General features: G+C 44.4%; 1 protein-coding gene across 2 annotated transcripts in view; it reads left to right on the forward strand.

Annotated features, from left to right (window-relative positions):
* Positions 1-7087, forward strand: part of Cpm (carboxypeptidase M) — a 58236-nt gene that overhangs the window by 35521 nt on the left and 15628 nt on the right. The window lies entirely within an intron of this gene.

Consider the following 7087-nt stretch of genomic DNA (forward strand, 5'->3'; position numbering starts at 1 on the left):
TGTAAGGATGGAGAAGTGACTGGAAGGGTGGCTCATACCTTTAACCTCTGATCTCTGAGTTCCAGCCCAGCTAGGGCTACAGAGTGAGGGACCAAGTTAAGCACAAGCAAACAAGCGAGTGTGTGTGCATGCCTGCTTCCGCTCCTGGCTGTGGATGTGATGTGGCGGCCTCCTTGTGTCCTTTGCTTTGTCTTCTCCAAAACGATTGTAGCCTGGAACTGTAAGCCATTGTGTGAGGCCACTTCTTTGTTCCCAGCTGCTGAGCCCCGAAATAATAACCCAGAAACCATATTATTTGCAATACTGTTTGGCCAATAGCTTAAGTGTTTTTCTGCCTAATTCATATCTTAAATTAACCCATCTCCATTAATCTGTGTATCGCCACGGGGCTGTGGCTTACAGGCCAGATTCCAACCGGCATCTGTCTCTGGCAGGGCTGCATGGCTTCTCCCTGACTCTGCCTTCTTCCTACTTTTCCCCACCTAACTAAGTTCTACCTTGCTATAGGCCACGCCAGTTTCTTATTCATTAACCAATGGTATTCACAGCATACAGACGGAATCCCCCATCAGGAAGCCTACTAAACCCCTCTTCCCTGAGTTGCTTCTTGTCAGGGTGTTTCATCAGAGCGGTGAAGTGAAACTACAACACAAGCATTTGCCAACGCAGGTGAAATATGTTTGGCTAATGTGCATCTTAGGAACTGTTCAGAGCTAATTCGGCTGATGCTGAGCTGAGCTAGCTTGCACTCGGGACTTTAAATAGTCATTTGCAGACGGGTGTTGCTACATAGGAAGTAAGGTTTTAATAAAGCCCATTCTCATTTTGTACATTTTTAAGTCTCTCCTTGCAAAGTTCAGGGGGATGTACCTGAGATGAGCCCCAAGTGTGGGTTTTCTCTCGTCTTCGGTGACTGTGCCGTTGTCTCGTGTCTTTTCTGTGACATTGGCTCCGAGTGCTGCTCTAACTCTTTACGGATCTTTACAAGGCAGAGCAGCAGCTGACACTAACTGGGCCTGAGCTCACTAAGATCTCTGGTTGCCTCTGCAAACCCTAGGTTTTGTTCTGTTCCTTTCATGTAGCCCAGAAGGGCAAGGACTTCCTGTTTTTCCTGCCAACTGGCTTCTTCCAGATGTTAATCTTGATGTAGATTTCTTCAGTCTCTACTCTCCTGGCACCTTGAGACTGTCAGAGGGGCTTTTACCTCCATTACCACGCACACATGCATCCGTGTGAGGTGCATGCATGATATGTCAGGGGCGATACTTTGCCCACCGTTACCACGCACGCCTGAACTAATGCACACATGCACATGCATGCATTTCATTCTACAATTGCTTTCTTCAGAGAAAAGGACAACCAATTAAAGTCAAGCTTGCCTGAAAGCCATGGGCACACCCTGACACCAGGATGTCTAATGTCCTTAGCCTCAGAGAGAAGCGCTGGGAGGGACCCCCATTCCTTCCACAAGTTCCTTTCACTGTTTTGTTCCGATTTTCTAGCCTGTGCTTTTAAATCTTTATGGACAATATTGAGATAGATACACAATCTCTTGTTTCATAAACCATCTCTACTTGTTCTTCGGAGGAGGGACCAAGCAGGTCACCACTGTGCTGAAAAATCCAGTGCCAAGCCTTCAGCTAACCCAGCAACAGAGGAGAGGGAACTAGCTCAGGTTCCCTTGACCTCAGGGCCTATGCTCTAATTGCTGTAGAAATAAACACTCCGTGCGTGAATATTCATTAAGTTTAGCTGGATTGCAGTTCTGGTTTGTTTTTTTGTTTTTGTTTTTGTTTTTGTTTTTGTTTTTTTAGTGGTGGGTCAGTCACGAGAGTTTTATTTTGTTTCTGAAGTTTATATCATATGTGTCCATAGTACACAGCAATGAATATTTTTTTTACCACGGTTGTTTGTTTGCTATAGACTTGAAAATGCCATCACATTTCATACCATTACTTCTGTTATTGATGATCGATTTGGGAGGGTCCAGCCCACTGTGATGGTGCCACCCCTGGGCAGGTGGTATAAGCAAACCAGTAAGCAACACTACCCACGGCCTCTGCTTCAGTTCTTGCCTCTAAATTCCTGCCCTAGCCTCCTTCATAATGGACGACAAGCTCTAAGATGAATTAAAACCTTTCTTCCCCAAGTTGCTGTTGGTCATGCAGTTTATCACAACAGTAGAAAATAAACTGAGACAGCCTGGAAGATGTGTAGTTCAATGGTCAGGGTTCCACATTTATTAAAACAAACCAAATAGTAAAATTTGTCCTTCCAAATGTCACTTCCAGGATATTTTTCCTATTACTGTCATGCACTCTCATGTAGGCAATGTGGGTTTGCTATGCCCAAATCCACGAAGTCCCCTCAAGGCCAACAAGGAAACCAAGTCCCATATGTAAAAGCAAAGAGCTTTTATTTTAATAAAGTTTGCAAACTCAGTCTCTCTGCATGTCCAATGTATTGGAATAACCGGACAGCCCCGAGCTCAATTAGAATTGGGTTTTTATAGTAGTAAAAACGGGGTGAAGGGTGTCTGAGATTTAGGGCCCTGATTGGCTGACATTTGTCTAGGGGTGTCCTATTGAGGTGCACTGGCAGGTGTCTTTATCTACAGCTCCTGGAAGGCCAGGCATTTCCTTTGAATGGTCTGCTCTTGGGTGGGGATGGGGCGATCTCTGGTTCCTCCTGCAGCCAGGCTTTGTCTCAGGGTAAACTATGAGACTCAGACCTCTAATTAAATTTTCAATGGTCGGAGTCCCAGGTGATAATGGTTGGAAGTAAAGAACTTCCTTTGGGTGGCCTGCCCAGACTTAGCTTATCACGGCTGGCCCCCACAGGTTTGGAGAATTCCTCATTTGGGGATTCGGACGGAACTAATGATTATTCCAGACAAAGCACCTAACTGATTTGGAGTATGTGCTAGTAGACTGCTGGTGTGCAGCCGTTTCTCCCTCTCCCTGCGGCTAACGGGACCAGGTATCCCAAGATCTTGCCCTTTCTCCCTCTCCCTGCGGCTAAAGGGACCAGGTATCCCAAGTTCTTGCCCTTTCTCCTTCTCCCTGCCGCTAAAGGGACCAGGTATCCCAAGATCTTGCCGTAGGGGAGCTATCAGTTCTCACTCTACAAAATCTGCTCAACACTGAAGTCTTTTGACTGAATTTATCAAGTGTCCGTCTCTCTCCCATGCCTTAGGCCCTCTTGTTTCTTCCTTAGAACCGTCTTGATCTTTTTTTAATATTTATTTATTTATTATGTATACAATATTCTGTCTGTGTGTATGACTGACTGCAGGCCAGAAGATGGAACCAGACCCCATTACAGATGGTTGTGAGCTACCATGTGGTTGCTGGGAATTGAACTCAGGACCTTTGGAAAAGCAAGCAATGCTCTTAACCTCTGAGCCATCTCTGCAGCCCCCCGTCCTGATCTTGTAATGGGTTTGTCAACAGTAATTTATTAGCAGTTGTTCATTAGAACAACTTTTCTAATGAAAATGCCAGGCTTTTTCTTTTCGGTCACCAACCAGCTCTCAAATTATGACATGGAGACTTAATATTAGTTATGGGCGCTTGGCCTTATCTTGGCTCTCATTTTATCCTTTTTCTGTTAGTCTACATTTTGCCACAGGGCCTTTTACCTTTCTTTCTTTCTGTCTATTCTACTTGTCCTGATTCTTCTGTGTCTTGCTGGTTGGCCCTGGGCGTCTCCAGTTCTTTTTCCCCCTCGTTCTTTCCTCTCTCTTTTCTTTTCTTCTTCCCCAGCCTATATTTCTCCTCCTACTTATTCTCTCTGCTCGCTAGCCTCATGTAGCCCTCTCCTGCCTAACTATTGGCCGTTTAGCTTTTTTATTAGACCAATCAGGTGTCTTAAGCAGGCGAGGAGAAACAGAAACACATCTTCTCATAATTAAACAAATGCCGCAGAAACAAAAATAATACGTCTTTACATCATTAACAAAGGCAGCAGAAGCAAATGTAGCACATCTTTGTTCAGTTCAAATAATATTCCACAACATGTCTGCTATGCTAGACGCTAGGCATGAAGTCCAGAGGACTGTGGGTCAAGAAGAAAACAGTTAGGATCCCTGTTCTGGAGGCTTCTATGGAATGGGAAGGTGGTTTCGTTCAGGGACTACAATCTGTGTTGGTAACAGAGACGTCAAGTTTAGTGGGACCACAACTTAGATGTGGAGACCAGAGAAAGCATGCCAGCTAGTACACTGTGTAGGCCAACATTTGACCAAGGAGGACTAAGCAATCAGTCAAATGGACTAAACCTGTAACAATGCAAACTGACAGACTTTTTCTGCCACTGCCACTCCCGGCTGCCTTCTTACAGTGTGGTGGTTTGTCTGTCTCACTATGCTACCCTATCAGGTCTAGCACTCAATAGTCCAGCTTGGCCTTGCACTCACAGAGACCCGCCTGCCTCAGCCTTGGGAGTCTCAGGATTAAAGGTGTTCGCCGCCACACAGGGAGCAATTTAAAAACATCTCTCGCTAGTTCAAGCTTTTGCTCTCGTCCTTCCCTCCTTTCATCCCCTCCCCGTTTCTGCTCTTTCCTGGCCTCCTTCCCACTTGCTCTCTCCCTGGCACCTGCCATGGGGATTCTTTCAAAAATCTCCACTGTTCCTAAGCGTTCTTTGTAGAATAAGACTCATTTTTACCTGCCTGGCCAGTTCCCACTTGGCTGAGTTGAACCAAACTGATGTGGATTTATTTTCTGCTTTCTGAGTTGAGTTGCCTGGGCTGGGGTGGAGTGGGGGTGGGGATCCCAGAAGCTGGTGTGTGTGTCTCCGGCCTAACTTCATTCCTGGGGACCCTGCTGAGAAGAGTGTGCATTCTCTGGAAAGTCGGTGTGGAGCCAGTTAGGCTGAGAGGGGCCATTTCACCACAAACTCTCAAAGTTCAAGCACCCGAGGCTTCATACCCTAAAATTTAAGCCTTAAATTTAAGGAAAAAGAGGAGGTTTATATTTAAAACATGAATGAGTATTTGAGGCATTTACATTCAGGCTGGAGAGAAGACACTTGAATAATATTTGTCGTAAATCACAGGGGGGCAGCAAACATGGCCCAATAAAAAAAAAAAAGAGAGGATTTTGTTTAACTCCCTCTAAGACGTTGTGTGTGCTCTCAGCCTTTTAAAACTAACTGTTGGTTCAAGACCAGCCTGGTCTACAAAGCTAGTTCCAGGACAGGCTCCAAAGCCGCAGAGAAACCCTCTCTCGAAAAAAAAAAAGAAAAAACTAACTGTTGGGCTGGAGAGATGGCTCAGAGGTTAAGAGCACTGACTGCTCTTCCAGAGGTCCTGAGTTCAATTCCCAGCAACCACATGGTGGCTCACAACCATCTGTAATGAGATCTGGTGCCCTCTTCTGGCCTGCAAGCATACACAGAAGGGATGTTGTATACATAATAAATAAATAAATAAATAAATACCACTTAAAAAAAACAACTGTTGCGTGGCCATTTCTTTGCATTCATGAGATTTCTTTTTAACCTTCTATAGTTAGGCACTAAGAATTTATTTTGGAATATTAAGACAGGTACTTCTTTGGTTCTACACAGCTTTCCTCTGAAAGAAAGGGTATTGTATTATTTTATGACAACATGAGTTTTCTTTTGTTTCACAACTGATACTAGAAAAATAAGCATTGAGAAGCAACCCAGGAACTATCACCCAGATTGACTGTTATTAATATTTTCAAAAATCTTTCTAGAAAATCATATATTTCTGTGGTAAGAGAATAGGAGAAATGAAAATAATCTGGCAGGGAGGCAGGGGAGGCTGGAGAGACAGCTCAGCGGTTGAGAGCGTTGGCTGCTTCCCCAGAGGACCAGGTTTCAATTCCCAGCTCCTAACGGCAGCTCACAAGTCCAATTCCCGGGGATTCGATGTCCTCTTCTGGCCTCACCTGACATGTACATGGTGCACAGACATACATGCAAGAAAAACAGACATACGCAGAAAACAAAATTAAACAAATTAAAACAAAAAGTTTAAAAATCTAGAATAAAATGTGTAGCACATTCAGTATGTAAAATGCATGAAATGTAGTCAAATATGATATATTAATAAATAAAATGAAGTAAAACTAGACAAAGAGCTTGATATTCTGGATTTTTTTAGTTTCTTTATTATATGTTGTTTATTGTGTGTACTTGAGAGAGGGGTGTGTGTGCATGTGTGCAAGTGTTTGGGCACACAGGTGTCACGGGCTCACAGGTGGACGTCAGAGGACAACCTGCTGGAATCAGTCAGTTTTGCTTTCATTTTTAATGTTTGATTATTAGTTTTATTTTATATGTGGGTCTTTTGCCTGCATGTATGGCTGTGTACCACATTAGTGCCTGGTACCTGCAGAGGCCAAAGCGGGCACTGAACCTTGCCACTGGAGTTATGGGACTCGAACTCAGGTCCTCTGGAGGAGCAGCCAGCACTCTTAAGCACTGATCCCTTTCTCCAGCCCCGAAGCTTTACTTTTCATGTCAACAAAAAAATGAGTGTGTTTGAGGAAGTAACAGTGCATACAAACACATGCATATGGCAAACGCTGTGAACGGTGTGTGGATGGTGGGCAAATGAAGTCCCGTGGCCGTAAGAACATGAAAATCAGAAATACACAGAAAAATAAGACAGACACGGAAAAACAGAGACTGTAAAAGGAGACGATGAAATGCTGAAATCTGCTCAAATCCTGAGCTCAGTTAATAAACTTAACCACATTAAAATCCAGTGTCTGACTTGGCACTGGGTTTCATGTGCCGTCTTCTTGTCTCTTGGAAGGCGAGGGAATGCAGATAAGAACTGTTACTCTGTTTCTTCTTCCAGTCGGAATTATTCCGCGTTCACTTGGTCACACACATACAAAGAGCAGATTTACAAACGAGTTCCAGAACTGTCACAAAAGAATCCTTTTCAGCGTTCTGCTGTAAGCTGACAATTGTCACTGTGTGCTTGACACTCAGTAGTCTGGCCTGGTGGTGGCACTCCCCTCTAATTCCAGCACTCTCGAGGCAGAGGCCGGCAGATCTCTGAGTTTGAGGCCAGCCTGGTCTGTCTACAGAGTGAGTTCCAGGACAG

The sequence above is a fragment of the Microtus ochrogaster genome, chromosome 24, assembly GCF_000317375.1.
Source record: "Microtus ochrogaster isolate Prairie Vole_2 chromosome 24, MicOch1.0, whole genome shotgun sequence".
Lineage (NCBI taxonomy): Eukaryota > Metazoa > Chordata > Mammalia > Rodentia > Cricetidae > Microtus > Microtus ochrogaster.